The following is a 19,282-nucleotide window of genomic DNA, read 5'->3' on the forward strand; positions in this document are numbered from 1 at the left end:
CGGTCCAATCCGGAAATTTTTAACCCCCACACACGAAAGAAAGGTAGAAATGACCTCCGGAGGAGAACGGAGCGCCGGAATGCAAAACGGACAACGTGGAAAATGCTCGAATGCATGATACGAACACGTATGCAAATGCAATGCACATGATGACATGATATGAGATGCATGACAATGACAACAACACACGGAGACAAAACCCGAACCCAAGAAAATAAAATAACTTAATGCCGGAAACGGCAAGAGTTGGATTACATATTAGGTAAATCATATCCGGGCTGTTACAACACTCCACCACTACGAAAGGATCTCGTCCCGAGATCTAGGACTGAAAGAACGCCGGGTATTCAGAACGGAGGTGATCCTCGCGTTCCCAGGTAGCTTCACGGTCGAAATGGTGTGACCACTTGACTTTGAGGAATTTGATCGACTTGTTGCGAGTCTTGCGTTCGGTCTCTTCAAGAATAGCAGCAGGGTGCTCACGATAAGAGAGCTCTTCTTGGAGCTCAATGTCTTCGAAGTTGACAGTGCATTCAGGAGTCTTGAAGTACTTGCGGAGCTGAGAGACATGGAACACGTCATGCACATTTGCAAAGTTTGAAGGAAGCTCGAGTTGATAGGCGAGATCGCCTCTCTTGCTGACGATCTTGAAAGGTCCCACGTATCTAGGGGCAAGCTTCCCTTTGATACCGAAGCGACGAGTACCTTTCATTGGAGAGACGCGGAGGTAAACATGATCTTCGATCTCGAAAGCCAAATCACGGTGCTTACTATCATAGTAGCTCTTCTGGCGCGATTGGGCTGCTTTGAGGTTATCTCGAATGACTTTGCACATCTCCTCTGCCTCTGTGATTAAGTCATTTCCCAAAAGCTGACGTTCACCGGTTTCAGACCAGTTGAGAGGGGTACGGCACTTCCTTCCATACAGAATTTCAAATGGGGCCTTGCCCGAACTTGCTTGAAAACTGTTGTTGTAGGAGAATTCAACATATGGAAGACAATCCTCCCACTTCATGCCGAAGGAGATCACACAAGCCCTGAGCATATCTTCAAGAATCTGATTGACACGCTCGACTTGACCGCTAGTTTGAGGATGGAAAGCTATGCTGAAGCGGATGTTGGTGCCCATGGCCTTCTGAAAAGAATCCCAAAACTTGGAGGTAAAGATGCTGCCACGGTCTGAAGAGATCACCTATGGAATACCGTGCAGCGAGACAATTCGAGAGGTATAGAGCTCCGCCAATTGAGCTGCAGTGATAGACTCTTTGATAGGCAGAAAGTGAGCCACTTTAGTGAGTTTGTCGATGACAACGAATATAGCATCATTGCCACGTTTGGACTTTGGAAACCTAGTCACGAAGTCCATCTCAATGTGGTCGAACTTCCATTCTGGAATGGAAAGAGGTTGGAGGAGACCAGCTGGCCTTTGGTGTTCTGCCTTCACTCTTCTACAGACATCACACTCATTCACGAACTGAGCAATCTCACGCTTCATTCGAGTCCACCAATAAGCCTGTTTGAGGTCCTGATACATCTTCGTGCTCCTAGGGTGGATGGAAAGGAGAGAATTGTGAGCCTCGTTCATGATCACTTTACGAAGGTCACCTTTGGGCACAACAATACGATCCTCGAAGAAGAGAGTATCCTTGTCATCAAGGCGGTAGCACTTGTACTTGGGTTGACTCTTGGCAATCCCAATCTTCACCTTCTTCACCATAGCATCCAGAAGCTGAGCTTAGTGAATCTGGTCTTCCAAGGTAGGAGATACTTGAAGGTTGGCGAGGAAACCTTGAGGAGAACTTGCAGATTGAGTTTGCGGAAAGCTTCACAAACCTCGGGTTGATAAGGCTTGAGAATCAGACTGTTGCAGTAAGCCTTCCTGCTCAATGCGTCAGCAATCACATTAGCCTTGCCTGGAGTATACTCGATACTCAGATTATACTCTTGAATCATTTCGACCCATCAAGTTTGCCTGAGGTTGAGATTAGGCTGAGTGAAGATGTACTTGAGACTCTTGTGGTCAGTGAAAATGTCCACTTTTCTTCCCAATAAGAGATGTCTCCAAGTCAAAAGAGCATGCACAACTGCCGCCAACTCGAGGTCATGAGTGGGGTAGTTCTTCTCATTGGGCTTCAACTGGCGAGAGGTATTAGCCACAACTTTCTTCTCTTGCATCAACACTTCACCAAGACCTTGAAGAGAGGCATCGCAAAAGACCTCGTACAGTTTGGATTCATCAGGAGGAGTCAGAACTAGAGCGGTAACCAATTTCTCTTTCAAAGTGTTGAAAGCAATGTCACACTCCGGAGACCAAACGTACTTGACGTGCTTCTGGAGAAGATTTGAAAGGGGCTTCGCAATCTTAGAAAAGTTCTCCACGAACCTTCGACAATAGCTTGCGAGACCGAGGAAGCTATGGAGTTGCTTCACGTTCTGAGGTGGTTCCCAATTCACAATTGCAGACACCTTCTCAGGATTCACCGCAATGCCCTTGGCAGAGATGATATGCCCAAGGTAAAGAACCTCATCGAGCCAAAACTCGCACTTGGAGAACTTGGCGTAGAAATGATGTTCCCTAAGCTTATCGAGAACCAAACGCAAGTGCTTGGCATGATCTTCCTTGTTCTTCGAAAAGACTAGAATGTCGTGGAGATAGACCAAAACGAAGTCATTGGTGTAGGTGTTGAAGATGAAGTTCATCATGCGAGAGAAAGTCGGAGGAGCGTTGACGAGGCCAAAAGACATGACAGTGTATTCATATGAACCATAGCTTGTCCTAAGAGCCGTCTTGGGAATATCTTGCTCACGAATTCGAATCTGGTGATAACCCATACGGAGATCAAGCTTGGAGAACACTTGGGCACCTTTGAGTTGTTCGAACAGCTCGTTGATGTTGGGAAGTGGGTACTTGTTCTTGATAGTCTTCTTGTTCAATGGACGGTAATCAACACAAAGTCGGTCCGTTCCATCCTTCTTCTTCACAAAAAGAACTCCACAACCCCACGGACAAGAACTAGGTCGGATGAGACCCATTCTCTCTTGAATATCGAGTTGCTTCTTCAGCTCCTTCAAATCTTCAGGTCCGAGCTTGTAAGGACGTTTGGAAACAGGTTCCGTGCCGGGCTCAAGATCGATAATGAATTCAACTAGCCGGTGCGGAGGCATTCCTGGAAGCTCTTCTGGAAAGACCTCTTGATATTCGCAAACGACTGGAATTTGCGAGATGGCATCGAGTTCACCCTTCTCATTGAGAGAAAACAGACGGATGGTGTCGTCATTCGTGGCAAAGACAATTACATCCTCAGACGAATGAGTCAATTGAATCTGCCTGGTAGCACAATCAAGCTGAGCCTTGTGCTTAGAAAGCCAATCCATTCCGAGAATAAGATCAATATCCGAGTTACCAAGGACCATTGGAGAAGAAAGAAACTTGAAATCACCCATCATGATAGAAACATCCGGGACTATTGAAGTAGCCCTCATAGACTTAGCCGGAGAAACCACTCCCATAGGTTTACCCAACATTTGCGTAACGAAGTCATGCTTGGAAACAAATGATCTTGACATGAAACAATGCGATGCACCAGTGTCAAAAAGAACTTTTGCAGGAATAGAGTTAACTGGAAAGCTACCCATGATGACATCTGACGAGTCCTCTGCCTGAGCTGCATTCAGCAAGTTGACCTTGGCGGAATTGGGGTTATGCTTGAACACAGCTGTACTTGCTGATCTCATAGGAGGAGGAGGAGGGAGACGCCTCTGATTGAAGCATTTGTTGGCATAGTGACCCTTCTGTTGGCACTTGTTGCACGTGACCTCTGAAAGCGGGCGGTGGTACGGAGCACTCGATCTTGGAGCTTGAGACGAAGTCTTGTTCTGAAAGCCAGGGTTGGGTGGGTGGGAGGATCCTCTACCACCTTTGCTCTTCTGATACGGCTGACGAAACGGAGGAGGAGGAAGCCAAAACTTCTGCTGCTTGGCCACTTGAGTAGAGGAAGATGGAGTAGCATCTCGGACTCGCTTCTTGGAAGCATCACACCTCAGTTGAGCAGCCTCTTGCTTCAATGCCATGTTGTAGAACTCATCGTACCTCAAGGGCTCAAAGAGAACAAGAGCTAGCTGGATTTCTTCTCTGAGACCACCCCTGAACTGGTATATCATGCTCTTCTCGTCAGGGACGTCCTGCTTAGCAAAGCGGGCGAGCTTCTGAAACAACTTGTTGTAGTCATAGACAGACAAAGAGCCTTGCTTCAGGTTGCGGAATTCCTCACGCTTGCTTTCAACCACGCTTCGAGGAATATGATGAGCTTTGAAGTCTTGACGGAATTCATCCCAGGTAATCACACGACCACCTCTGGAATCCTTGTACTGCTGGAACCACTCTGCAGCTTGGTCTTTGAGTTGGAAGGAAGCGAACTTGACAAAGTCCTTAGGCCTGACGTTACTGCACTCGAAATGCTTGCACAGGTCCATGAGCCAATCATCAGCATCAGTTGCCTCAACACAATTGCTGAATGTCTTTGGCCCGTTAGCAAGGAACTGGCTGAGTGTAGCAAAGTGATTCTGATTGTTGCCTTGGTTGCCTTGATTCGCTTGATTGCGCTCTTGAAGAATTTGCATGATCAATTGCGTGTTTGCATTAGTAGCGGCCATCACAGCTTGCCATGCCTCCGGAGGAGGGGGAGGTGGTGGCGGATCAGGATTCGGAGTCGTGCGCGTTGGAGGAGCCATCCTGAAGAGGTTGACATCCATTAGCACATTGATAGACAAATATTGAAGCTGAATCCAATGGAATGAAATTGCAACATATAGTCTTCACATCCGAACAAAATGAACGAATGCATTCCAGTAGAAATGGTCACATATCCATAAATTGAGAAGCCACTTAGAATTTAGGTAGAGAAATAAATCAACAAGGTACGTATCAAGAACGAATACTCGGTAAGAAATCCCAATCTCAAACCAAATATCCATGGAAGAAGAACTACAGCTACAAGAATTGCCACCTATGAAACTCCCCAACCTTTCCGGTTATGCAATCAGGTGTTGGGGATACAGGGGAAGCATAATATCTCACCCAAATCTAGCAAATCCTACATCCAGCTGTATCCATCCTTCAACACATAACCGAGAAAACTTCGGAAACCATCTACCTCCACCTTCGAAAAGCATCCGTTATACAAGTTATGGCAATACTGCCGAACTCCCGCCCCAGTACTGGGTGGCGTCGAGGTTATCTCACCAACGAACTGCATAAAAGAGATTTTCGATGTCGGCGTACTAAACTCAGGTATTCCAGAACTGCAACGATAAAATTGTGACGACAACACCTCGGAGCTCAACTCCCCGGGACACTGCCACAACCCCTAAAGACAGGAGGCACCAAGAACAATTTTCTAGTCACAAAACCATCGGAACGATTCCAAGATACCCGTGTGATCCTAAATTTTTTTTAGTGAAATTTGAGAAGAGAAGAGTCAAAACTCTATGTCAGGATGCCTCACCAGAGCGATGAAGGGACTGGGAAGTAAAAAAGAATTCCTAAACTCTCCGATATATAATTCCTAAATGACTCAAAACATTTTTCTAGACTCAACTCGGCCGCTAATAACGATCAAGCAATGGGGCTCCTAAGGTCGGGAAGGCTCTGATTACCAACTTGTAACGCCCTCGATGAGGTTATGCCTCTAAGTCGTGCCTCGACACGTAGGAGATATAGCCGCATCGAGGGCGTTACAAAATAAATGGGGTCGTGCAACCAAGGAATGAGCTCAAAATGTGGAATCCACGGAAAATGCTCGTGTTGCACAACTCAAGAGAGACGCTAGCACGATTGCTAAATAGGCGGATACAACACTTATGCACAACCTATAAGATGCAAAATGGATAACTTTCTATCCCAAGTATGCTATATATGTATGGTTCCCGATGTTTCTCACAAGGTGATCCAAGATGATCTTATATGCAATGCGGTACGATGCTATGGCTATTTCTTACAAGCTTCTTTGCTCTTTCTATTTTGCTTAAAAGCTTATTCTTTTTTATATGGACACAATGAGAAATGCACAAACCAAGATAGCAATTGGGTATATACGAGAACAAACTTGAGGCACACGAGATGATATGATACCGATATGGTATGGTATGTATGCAATGTATGGTGTAGATCACTAATGTGCACAAGTAACATTGCCGGCAATACTCAAATGGCTAGTCTCGATAGGCAAGTGACGCAAAATGGGCTAGGGGTTATCAATGCAATGGCAAGGGAATATACAAAGGAGGGATACCATGATACCAAGATGATATGGAGGTTATCGTCCTTGGCTATGATGAGTGGCGGTGATCTTGATGGAGATACCAAGATGATGGAGACTCATCCCTAAGTAACCGAAACACCTTAGGAAACGGAAAAACCACGAACTCAAAATCTCAAATGTCAAATGGTGGTAGCGGGAATGCGGTGGTGGTGTTGCGGAAGCTCAATGGAATTGCGGAAATGCAATGATGGGTTGTGGAAGCTCAATGGAATTGCGGAAATGCAATGATGGGTTGTGGAGTACGCAATGCGGAAATGGAGGGTAAGGTGGTGGACTATACACGGTGTCGGAGTTGGAAGCACAGTCCCTAAGTAGCCGAAACACCTTAGGAGACACAACTCACAACACAAACAAAATTGGGTTAAGTTGGGGTGGCGGGAGTGTAAGGTGGGCAAAACTATGCGGAAGTTATGGTTGTGCTGGTGGTTGAAGAAAAAACAACCGTCCCTAAGTAGCCTAGACACCTTAGGAGACTCAAATCACAACTAAAACAACCACTAATGCGATGGGGAACAAGATGGGTTAGGTTGCGGAAGTCGGTGGTGGTGTAGCGGATGATGTGGTGGAAGCCCTAGGCGAAGATGCCAATATTCCAAAAATTTGATGGAGTCAAAAGATGTTGGTGGTATTTTTGTGGGAAGGGGGATGTCAAGAGCTTCAAAACGAGCTAAAGAACGTCAAATTAGAGTTCAGATGAATTAGTTATGGCCGAAACAAAATTTGAGTGAAGTCAGTTTTTTACAGGTAGCGGACGTCCGGAAATGGACGGATGTCCGGTCGGGTCGGAAATCTGCTAATTACAGCTCGGGTTAGGGGTTCCGGTCGTCCGGTACGGTCGGACGTCCGGTGGTTCCTGCGGCTCCGGACGTCCGGTAAAATGACGGTCATCCGGTGTATCAGGGTCAACTCGAGATCCGAGATTTGGGACGCGATTTTGGGGTCAAAATTGATGAGATTTTGTGGGTGAAAGATGGGGAAACTTGGGGAGATGCTAGATCCACTTGAAACCAAGCAAATCTATGGATCAAATCCAACAAAACTTCATCAAACCAACAAATCACAAAAAAATTTGGGGCTATTTTTGGTGGGGATTTTCGAAATTGGGGAAGAACACAACAAAATTAGGCTAGCAACACAACGGGGAGGCTCCGAAATCGTGATCAACGTGGCTCGAGATACCAAGATGATGTAGGTTGGAAAACTAGATGGCCGATCTTTCACGAAAGGAGTGGATCCCGCAATGAACACGAAGAACACGAGGGAAAAATGAGGCGAATCATGAGGGGAAACACGAGAGAAACACTAAAACCAACAAGAGTGATCACACATGTGCTAGATCCTCGAAACACGAGAGGAGATACAAGATCCAAAGTCAACAAGGGACGATACAAATGGTAACCGGTCTTCTCCTTGAGGAGGTCTTGAATCCACAAGGGGATCTTCCCGTAATGGGGTCTTGAATCCAAGGTGGATCTTCTCCAAAGAGGGGCCACAGTCTCTCTCAAGGAGTAGATCCGATATGGATGAGCAAAGCTCTATCTCACAAATGAGCTAACACAACGCTAACCCTAACTAGGAGGAGGTGGAGGAGTATATATAGTCTAGAGCCACGAAGGGGTATGTGGGAGAAGGATACAAGGCTAAAGGCCCGACTACGCACAGGAAGGTACCGTTCGTCTAGTGGGTACCTGTGGTCCGGTGGCTCAAGAGGGACCGGTCTTCCGCTAGTCGTCGTACGTCCACTGAAGACGTTCTGTGAAGAGGCACCGGACGTCCGGTGTCCTCGGACTTCCGTTAATATTACCGGTCATCCGGTGGGGAATGGACGTCCGTTCGCTGGGAGCTGTTGTAGCTGGCGTTGGCTATGCTATAGGCACCGGTCATCCGGTGGAGGCCGGACGTCCGCTCGTTGGCTCGGGTGCGGGATCGCCGGTCGTCTGGTCCGGGCCGGTCGTCCGGTGGGTCTTCAGGCGTTGGCCGTCCGGTCCTGACCGGTCGTCCGGTGGCTGGCGCTTCTTCCGTTGCTCTTCTTCTTGTTCCTCACGCTTGGTGTCCCCGCCTTCTTGTCCAGGGGCTTCCTCTTGGTTCTTGGTCATGCATAGCACACATGTTTGAGGTAGTAGCCATGTCTCACATGTGGAAAGTGACGATTCGGAGAGGAGCGAGTTCACCTTGTGTCCAATGGCGTATACCTGAGATCTCGTCTTATGTATCCTTGGGGCTTGGAGAGTAGTCGGAGTGTACATGGGGATGAACGTGGGATGCTCCGCATCATCCTCTTTCCCACTAAGGCCCAATAAGGCCCATACACTCTCAGGGGGGGGGGGGTGGTGGTTCTGATAACCCCCCGGTACTCCGGTAAATGCCCGAACTCACCCGGAACCATTCCGATGTCCGAACATAGCCTTCCAATATATCGATCTTTATGTCTCGACCATTTCGAGACTCCTCGTCATGTCCATGATCATATCCGGAACACAGAACTACCTTCGGTACATCAAAACACATAAACTCATAATACCGATCGTCCCCGAACGTTAAACGTGCGGACCCTACGGGTTTGAGAACTAGACATGACCGAGACTCATCTCCGGTCAATAACCAATAGTGGAACCTAGATGCTCATATTGGTTCCTACAGATTCTACGAAGATCTTTATCGGTCAAACCGCATAACAACATATGTTGTTCCCTTTGTCATCGGTATGTTACTTGCCCGAGATTCAATCGTGGGTATCTCAATACCTAGTTCAATCTCATTACCAGCAAGTCTCTTTTCTCATTCCGTAATGCAACATCCCGTAACTAACTCATTAGTCACATTGCATGCAAGGCTTATAGTGATGTGCATTACCGAGAGGGCCCAGAGATACCTCTTCGATACACGGAGTGACAAATCCTAATCTTGATCTATGCCAACTCAACAAAAACCATCAGAGACACATGTAGAGCATCTTTATAGTCACCCAGTTACGTTGTGATGTTTGATAGCACACTAAGTGTTCCTCCGGTATTCGGGAGTTGCATAATCTCATAGTCATAGGAACATGTATAAGTTATGGAGAAAGCAATAGCAAAACAATCAAAGTGCTAAGCTAACGGATGGGTCAAGTCAATCACATCATTCTAGAATGAGGTGATCCTGTTCATCAAATGACAACTCTTGTCCAGGCCTAGGAAACTTAACCATCTTTGATTAACGAGCTAGTCAAGTAGAGGCATACTAGTGACACTCATTTTTTCTATGTATTCACACATGTACTAAGTTTCCGGTTAATACAATTCTAGCATGAATAATAAACATTTATCATGATATAAGGAAATATAAATAACAACTTTATTATTGCCTCTAGGGCATATTTCCTTCAGTCTCCCACTTGCACTAGAGTCAATAATCTAGATTACATAGTAATGATTCTAATACCCATGGAGTCTTGGTGCTGATAATGTTTTGCTCGTGAGAGAGGCTTAGTTAATGGGTCTGCAACATTTAAATCCGTATGTATCTTGCAAATCTCTATGTCTCCCTCCTTGACTTGATCACGGATGGAATTGAAGCGTCTTTTGATGTGCTTGGTTCTCTTGTGAAATCTGGATTCCTTTGCCAAGGCAATTGCACCAGTGTTGTCACAAAAGATTTTCATTGGACCCGAGGAACTAGGTATGACACCTAGATCGGATATGAACTCCTTCATCCAGACTCCTTCATTTGCTGCTTCCGAAGCAGCTATGTACTCCGCTTCACAAGTAGACCCCGCCACGATGCTCTGCTTGGAACTGCACCAACTGACAGCTCTACCATTCAATAAAAATACGTATCCGATTTGTGACTTAGAGTCATCCAGATCAGTGTCAAAGCTTACATCGATGTAAACGTTTACGACGAGCTCTTTGTCACCTCCATAAACGATAAACATATCCTTAGTCCTTTTCAGGTATTTCAGGATGTTCTTGACCGCTGTCGAGTGATCCACTCCTGGATTACTTTGCTACCTCCTCGCTAAACTAATAGCAAGGCACACATCAGGTCTGGTACACAACATTGCATACATGATAGAACCTATGGATGAAGCATAGGGAATGACTTTCATTTTCTCTCTATCTTCTGCAGTGGTCGGGCATTGAGTCTGACTCAACTTCACACCTTGTAACACGGGCAAGAACCCTTTCTTTGCTTGATCCATTTTGAACTTCTTCAAAACTTTATCAAGGTATGTGCTTTGTGAAAGTCCAATTAAGCATCTTGATCTATCTCTATAGATCTTGATGCCCAATATATAAGCAGCTTCACTGAGGCCTTTCATTGAAAAATTCTTATTCAAGTATCCTTTTATGCTATTCAGAAATTCAGTATCATTTCTGATCAGCAATATGTCATCCACATATAATATCAGAAATGCTACAGAGCTCCCACTCACTTTTTCTTGTAAATACAGGCTTCTCCAAAAGTCTGTATAAAACCATGCTTTGATCACACTATCAAAGAGTATATTCCAACTCTGAGAGGCTTGCACCAGTCCATAAATGGATCGCTGGAGCTTGCATACTTTGTTAGCACCTTTTGGATCGATAAAACCTTCTGGTTGCATCATATACAACTCTTCTTTAAGATATCCATTAAGGAATGCAATTTTGACATCCATTTGCCAAATTTCATAATCATAAAATGCGGTAATTGCTAACATGATTTGGACGGACTTAAGCATCGCTACGGGTGAGAAGGTCTCATCGTAGTCAACTCATTGAACTTGTCGAAAACCTTTTGCAACAAGTCAAGCTTTGTAGACAGTAACATTACCGTCAGCATCAGTCTTCTTCTTGAAGATCCATTTATTCTCTATGGCTTGTCGATCATCGGGCAAGTCAACCAAAGTCCACACTTTGTTCTCATACATGGATCCCGTCTCATATTTCATGGCCTCAAGCTATTTTGCGGAATCTGGGCTCATCATCGCTTCCTCATAGTTCGTAGGTTCGTCATGGTCAAGTAACATGACCTCCAGAACAGGATTACCGTATCACTCTGGTGCGGATCTTATTTTGGTTGACCTACGAGGTTTGGTAGTAACTTGATCTGAAGTTTCATGATCATCATCATTAGCTTCCTCACTTACTGGTGTAGGAATCACTGGAACTGATTTTTGTGATGAACTACTTTCCAATAAGGGAGCAGGTACAATTACCTCATCAAGTTCTACTTTCCTCCCACTCACTTCTTTTGAGGGAAACTCCTTCTCTAGAAAGGATCCATTCTTAGCAACGAATATCTTGCCTTCGGATCTGTGATAGAAGGTGTACCCAATAGTCTCCTTTGGGTATCCTATGAAGACACATTTATCTGATTTGGGTTTGAGCTTATCAGATTGAAGCTTTTTCACATAAGGATCGCAGACCCAAACTTTAAGAAATGACAACTTGGGTTTCTTGCCAAACCACAGTTCATAAGGGGTCGTCTCAATGGATTTTGATGGTTCCCTATTTAACGTGAATGCAGCCGTCTCTAAAGAATAACCCCAAAACGATAGCGGTAAATCAGTGAGAGACATCATAGATTGCACCATATCTAATAAAGTGCAGTTACGATGTTCGGACACACCATTATGCTGTGGTGTTCGAGGTGGCGTGAGTTGCGAAACTATTCCGCATTGTTTCAAATGAAGACCAAACTCATAACTCAAATATTCACCTCCACGATCAGATTGTAGAAACTTAATTTTCTTGTTAAGATGATTTTCCACTTCACTATGAAATTCTTTGAACTTTTCAAATGTTCCAGACTTATGTTTCATCAAGTAGATATACCGATATCTGCTCAAATCATCTGTGAAGGTAAGAAAATAATGACACCCTCCGCGAGCATCAACACTCATTGGACCGCATACATCAGTATGTATTATTTCCAACAAGTCTGTTACTCGCTCCATTGTTCTGGAGAACAGAGTCTTAGTTATCTTGCCCATGAGGCATGGTTCGCAAGCATCAAGTGATGCATAATCAAGTGATTTCAAAAGCCCATCAGCATGGAGTTTCTTCATGCGCTTTACACCAATATTGTGATGCCCTCGATTCAATCGTACACTAATCATACACGCAAATGTGTACGATCAAGATCAGGGACTCACGGGAAGATATCACAACACAACTCTACAAATAAGATAAGTCATACAAGCATCATATTACAAGCCAGGGGCCTCGAAGGCTCGAATACAAGAGCTTGATCATAGACGAGTCAGCGGAAGCAACAAAATCTGAGTACAGACATAAGTTAAACAAGTTTGCCTTAAGTAGGCTAGTACAAACTGGGATACAGATCGAAAGAGGCGCAAGCCTCCTGCCTGGGATCCTCCTAAATTACTCCTGGTTGTCGTCAGCGGACTGCACGTAGTAGTAGGCACCTCCCGAGTAGTAGTAGTCGTCGTCGACGGTGCCGTCTGGCTCCTGGGCTCCAACGTCTGGTCGCAGCAATCAGGTATAGGAAAGGGGAAAAAGGGGAAGCAAAGCAACTGTGAGTACTCATCCAAAGTACTCGCAAGCAAGGAGCTACACTACATATGCATGGGTATATGTGTAAAGGGGCCATATCGCTGGACTGAACTGCAGAATGCCAGAATAAGAGGGGGATAGCTAATCCTGTCGAAGACTACGCTTCTGGCAGCCTCCGTCTTGCAGCATGTAGAAGAGAATAGACTGAACTCCTCCAAGTAGCATCACATAGCATAATCCTACCCGGCGATCCTCTCCTCGTCGCCCTGTTAGAGAGCGATCACCGGTTGTATCTGGCACTTGGAAGGGTGTGTTTTATTAAGTATCTGGTTCTAGTTGTCATAAGGTCAAGGTACAACTCCAAGTCATCCTATTACCGAAGATCACGGCTATTCGAATAGATTAACTTCCCTGCAGGGGTGCACCACATAACCCAACACGCTTGATCCCATTTGGTCGGACACACTTTCCTGGGTCATGCCCGGCCTTGGAAGATCAACACGTCGTAGCCCTACCTAGGCACAACAGAGAGGTCAGCACGCCGGTCTAAATCCTATGGCGCAGGGGTCTGGGCCCATCGCCCTTTGCACACCTGCACGTTGCAAACGCGGCCGGAAGCAGACCTAGCCTAGCAGGCGTTCTAGTCCAATCTGGCGCGTGCCGCTCAGTCACTAACGTCACGAAGGCTTCGGCTGATACCACGACGTCGAGTGCCCATAACTGTCCCCGCGTAGATGGTTAGTGCGTATAGACCAGTAGCCAGACTCAGATCAAATACCAAGATCTCGTTAAACGTGTTATTTTGAAATAACCATGAACGCCGACCAGGACCAGGCCCACCTCTATCCTAGGTGGTCTCAACCTGCCCTATCGCTTCGCCACAAAGATCCACTCAGAGGGCCGTCGGGACAAACGTCCTTTCGGACCCAATCCGTGAATCACTCACGGGTACTCCTACGAGCCGACCTGTCTTTAGTCACCACAAGTATCATATATTATGTATAGGTATATACCCGTGATCAACTCCCGAGTGATCACGGCCCGATAGTATAGCATGGTAGACGGACAAGAATGTATGGCCACTGATGATAAACTAGCATCCTATACTAAGCATTAGGATTGCAGGTAAGGTATCAACAGTTGTAGCAACAATGACAGGCTATGCATCAGAATAGGATTAACAGAAAGTAGTAACAGGATACACTACTCTAATGCAAGCAATATAGAGGAGATTAGGCGATATCTGGTGATCAAGGAGGGGCTTGCTTGGTTGCTCTGGCAAGAGAGAGGGGTTGTCAACACCGTAGTCGTACTGGGTAGCAGCGGCGTCGGTCTCGGTGTCTAGCGGGAGAAGAGGGGGAAGAAACAATAAATATAATGCAAACAAGTGCATGATGATGCATGACATGACAAAGCGTGATGCTAGGTGTGCCCTAACGCGGTACGAGGTGGTACTGGTGAAGGGGAAAACATCCGGGAAAGTATTCCCGGTGTTTCGCATTTTCGGACAGATGAACCGAAGGGGGAAAGTTGCGTGTTTGCTATACTAGGGATGCGTGGCGGACGAACGGGCTGCATATCCGGATTCGTCTCGTCGTTCTGAGCAACTTTCATGTTGAAAATAATTTAAACCGAGTTACGGATTAAAAGATATGATTTTCTAAAGATTTTATTATTATTCTGAAATTATTTTTAATTCGAAAATAAATGTTAAATTGCTAGGCGCACCCAGCACAGTGTACACAAAAGTGTACCCAGTGGCTGATAGGTGGGCCAGAGGGACCCAGTTGACCAGTCAATGTTTGACTAGTCAACAGGGGTGGGACCCCCCTGTAATTGACTGTTTTAGTTAATTAGGGTTTAGGTTAATTAGTTAGGCTTAACTAGTTGTTTTAGTTTAATTAATCAAAATTAATTAGGTTAATTAATCCTTTAATTAATTAATCAATTTAATTAATAATTTAATTTATTATTTATTATTATTTTAAATCTTTTTTAATAGTTCTGGGCTGGGCCCCACATGTCTGTGGCCCAGAGGGGCCATAGCGGGCGTGGGCTGCCGGGCGTCGGGCGTGGCCCGAACACGCACGAGCATGATGGAGGGCGCCGGCGGAGGCCATGGCCGGTGGCGGCTCCAGGGTAGGTGACCGGCGGCAGCGACAGGGGAGCAGCGGGGCGCTGCGTGTGGCAGAGCGGCATAGGGCCGGTGGCCAGGGACGGGGCGGAGCAGCGGTCAGCAACAGAGGAGGCGGCGAGTGGGGTGCGTGGGCAAGGGCTACCCCGGGCGTGGCCAGCGAGCAGGGTCGTGGCCGCGGGAGCGCGCCGCGAGTGCGGACGAAGGCGGCGTGACCAGGCGATGGGAGGCGGCAGAACGACGATGGCCGCGAGAGGCCGTGCGGGCGTAGGGCAACGCGTAAGCGGGGACCGCGGGCGACAGCGAGCAGGCGCCGGCAGCTGCGATGCGTGGGCGCGTTCCGCACCTGAATGGCTCGGGGTGACCGTGGTCGCAGCGGGGCGCGCCGTGGCCGACTATGGCAGGAACAGGGGGAGGGGTTAGGCGGAGCGGGTCAGGAACCTCACAGGCGTTGCCGGGTAGAGGGGGCGGCGTGGCTTGGGGAGGCCGACGAGGAAGCGGGTCGGGGGGGGGGGGGCGCCGGCGAGGCGACGGGTGGACGACGACCCGAGGCAGGGGCGCGTCATCGAGGCGGCGGTGGCGTCTAGCGAGGTGGGGCGACGGGGAGAGCGGTGCCGACGTCGGGGCCTCAGGCGGCGGTGGTTGGAGACGGGCGACAGGGACGACGATGAGGTCAGCCCGATCCGATTTGGATCGGGGGGAGAGGGAGGAAATCGTGGGGAGGGAGTGGGTGAGTGGGGGTTCGATCTAGGTCTCCACCGACAGGGGGGATATGGGGGAGTGGGGTGAGCCGGCTGGGCCGGCCTGGCTAGCCCAGTGGCCAGCTGGGCCGGTTGGCCAGTGGGGGGGGGCTCCTTTTATTTTATTTTTGGGGGGTTTTCTTTTCTCTTTCTTTTACTTTATTTCTTTTGTGTTTTTCCCTTAGATTTAATTTTATAAAAACTCTTATCACTTAGTACCTGAACTTGTATATTTAATTATACTACTGCTACGATATTCATGGGACATTAAATAAAATTAGTTTGTATTTGTCTATTAATTTAAAAGTATACAAACAAAAGTTTTACCTTTTCTTATTTATTATTGTGCATTTAACTACTTTATAAAAGTGTGTTTTCTCCACCATAATTTCATATGAATTAATTGGTTCACTCCGAACATTTTAGTTTTAATATTTGAAAAGTTTTATTGCTTGCTTGATTTCCAATTTGAATTCGGATCGGTTTTGAACTAACGAGAGATTAGCAACAGTAATCGAAGTGACGTGGCATCTTTAGCAGAGGTTTGCTGTAGCTTAATTATCCGGGCGTCACAAATATGACCTAAATGGCAGTGCCACAAATAGGTTGCACTATCATTATTAAACTTATATCTTTTGGCTTCAATACTATGAACATGTGTATCACTACTATCAAGATTTAGTAAAAATAGACCACTCATCAAGGGTGCATGACCATAAAAGATATTACTCATATAAATAGAACAACCATTATTCTCTAATTTAAATGAATAAGCATCTCGCATCAAACAAGATCCAGATATAATGTTCATGCTCAACATTGGTACAAAATAACAATTATTTAGGTGTAAAACTAATCCCGAAGGTAGATGTAGAGGTAGCATGCCGACGACAATCACACTGACTTTGGAACCATTTCCCACGCGCATCGTGAGCTCGTCCTTAGCCAATCTTCGCTTAATTCGTAGCCCCTGTTTCAAGTTGCAAATATTAGCAACAGAACCAGTATCAAATGCCCAGGCGCTACTACGAGCATTAGTAAGGTACACATCAATAACATGTATATCAAATGTACCTTTCACTTTGCCATCCTTCTTCTTCGCCAAATACTTGGGGCAGTTCTGCTTCCAGTGACCAGTCCATTTGCAGTAGAAGCACTCAGTCTCAGGCTTAGGTGCAGACTTGGTCTTCTTCACTTGAGCAGCAACTTGCTTATTGTTCTTCTTGAAGTTCGCCTTCTTCCCTTTACCCTTTTTCTTGAAACTGGTGGTCTTGTTGACCATCAAAACTTGATGCTCCTTCTTGATTTCTACCTCCCCAGCCTTTAGCATTGCGAAGAGCTCGGGAATTGTCTTATCCATCCCTTGCATATTATAGTTCATCATGAAGCTCTTGTAACTTGGTGGCAGTGATTGAAGAACTCTGTCAATGACACTATTATCAGGAAGATTAAATCCCAGCTGAGTCAAGTGGTTGTGGTACCCAGGAATTCTGAGTATATGTTCACTAACAGAACTATTCTCCTCCACTTTGCAGCTGTAGAACTTATTGGAGACTTCATATCTCTCAATCCGAGCATTTGCTTGAAGTATTAACTTTAATTCCTAGAACATCTCATATGATCCATGACGTTCACAACGTCGTTGAAGTCCCAGTTCTAAGCCGTAAAGCATGGCACACTAAACTATCGAGTAGTCATCAGGTTTGCTCTGCCAGACGTTCATAACATCTGGTGTTGCTCCTGCAGTGGGTTTGTCACCTAGCGGTGCTTTCAGGACGTAATTCTTCTGTGCAGCAATGAGGATAATACTCAAATTACGGACCCAGTCCGTGTAATTGCTACCATCATCTTTCAACTTAGCTTTCTCTAGGAACGCACTAAAATTCAACAGAACAACAACACGAGCCATCTATCTACAACAACATAGACATGCAAAATACTATCAGGTACTAAGTTCATGATAAATTAAAGTTCAATTAATCATATTACATAGGAACTCCCACTTAGATAGACATCCCTCTAATCGTCTAAGTGATCATGTGATCCATATCAACTAAACCATGTACGATCATCACATGAGATGGAGTAGTTTTCAATGGTGAACATCACTATGTTGATCATATCTACTATATGATTCACGTTCAACCTTTCAGTCTTAGTGTTCCAAGGCCATATCTGCATATGCTAGGCTCGTCAAGTTTAACCCGAGTTTTCTGCGTGTGCAAAACTGGCTTGCACCCGTTGTATGTGAATGTAGAGCTTATCACACCCGATCATCATGTGGTGTCTCGGCACGACGAACTATAGCAACGGTGCATACTCAGGGAGGACACTTGTACCTTGAAATTTAGTGAGAGATCATCTTATAATGCTACCGTCGAACTAAGCAAAACAAGACGCATAAAGGATAAACATCACATGCAATCAATAGAAGTGATATGATATGGACATCATCATCTTGTGCCTTTGATCTCCATCTCCAAAGCACCGTCATGATCACCATCGTCACCGGCTTGACACCTTGATCTCCATCGAAGCATCGTTGTCGTCTTGCCAACTATTGCTTCTACGACTATCGCTACCGCTTAGTGATAAAGTAAAACAATTACATGGCGATTGCATTTCATACAATAAAGCGACAACCATATGCCTCCTGCTAGTTTCCAATAACTCTGTTACAAAACATGATTGAGGGAGTCCTGGATTAGGGGGTCTCCGGACAGCCGGACTATATCCTTTGGCCGGACTATTGGACTATGAAGATACAAGATTGAAGACTTCGTCCCGTGTACGGATGGGACTCTCCTTGGCGTGGAAGGCAAGCTAGGCAATACGGATATGTAAATCTCCTCCCTTGTAACCGACTCTATGTAACCCTAGCCCCCTCCGGTGTCTATATAAACCGGAGGGTTTAGTGCGTAGGACAACATATAGAATCATACCATATGCTAGCTTCTAGGCTTTAGCCTCTACGATCTCGTGGTAGATCAACTCTTGTAATACTCATATCATCACGAGAATCAAGCAGGACGTAGGGTATTAACTCCATCAAGAGGGCCCGAACCTGGGTAAACATCGTGTCCCCTGCTTCATGTTACCATCCACCTTAGACACACAGTTCGGGACCCCCTACTTGAGATCCGCCGGTTTTGACACTAACATTGGTGCTTTCATTGAGAATTCCACTATGTCGTCACCATAAGGATTGATGGCTCCTACGATCATCGATAGCGATGTGGTCCAGGGTGAGGTTTTCCTCCCCGGACAGATCTTTGTATTCGACGGCTTCGCACTGCGAGCGAATTCACTTGGCCATCTGGAGCAGGTCGAGAGCTACGCCCCTGGCCATCAGGTTAGATTTGGAAACTTAAACTGCACTGCCGACATCCGCGGAGACTTGATCTTCGACGGATTCGAGCCCATGTCAGGTGCGCCGCACAGTCAAGACGAGCACGACGTAACTCTGCCGTCGGACAGTGTTCGGGAGATCGCATCTGCAACTCCTCCAGCCTTCAAATCGGAGCAAATTGCGCCATCCAAGGACGGAGGGATAGACCCCGCCATGGAGGCTGCACTCTCAGTGGCGATGGAGCCGGATACTAACTT

The sequence above is a fragment of the Triticum urartu genome, chromosome 2A, assembly GCF_056163025.1.
Source record: "Triticum urartu cultivar PI428250 chromosome 2A, HENAU_Tu73, whole genome shotgun sequence".
NCBI classification, from domain to species: Eukaryota; Viridiplantae; Streptophyta; class Magnoliopsida; order Poales; family Poaceae; genus Triticum; species Triticum urartu.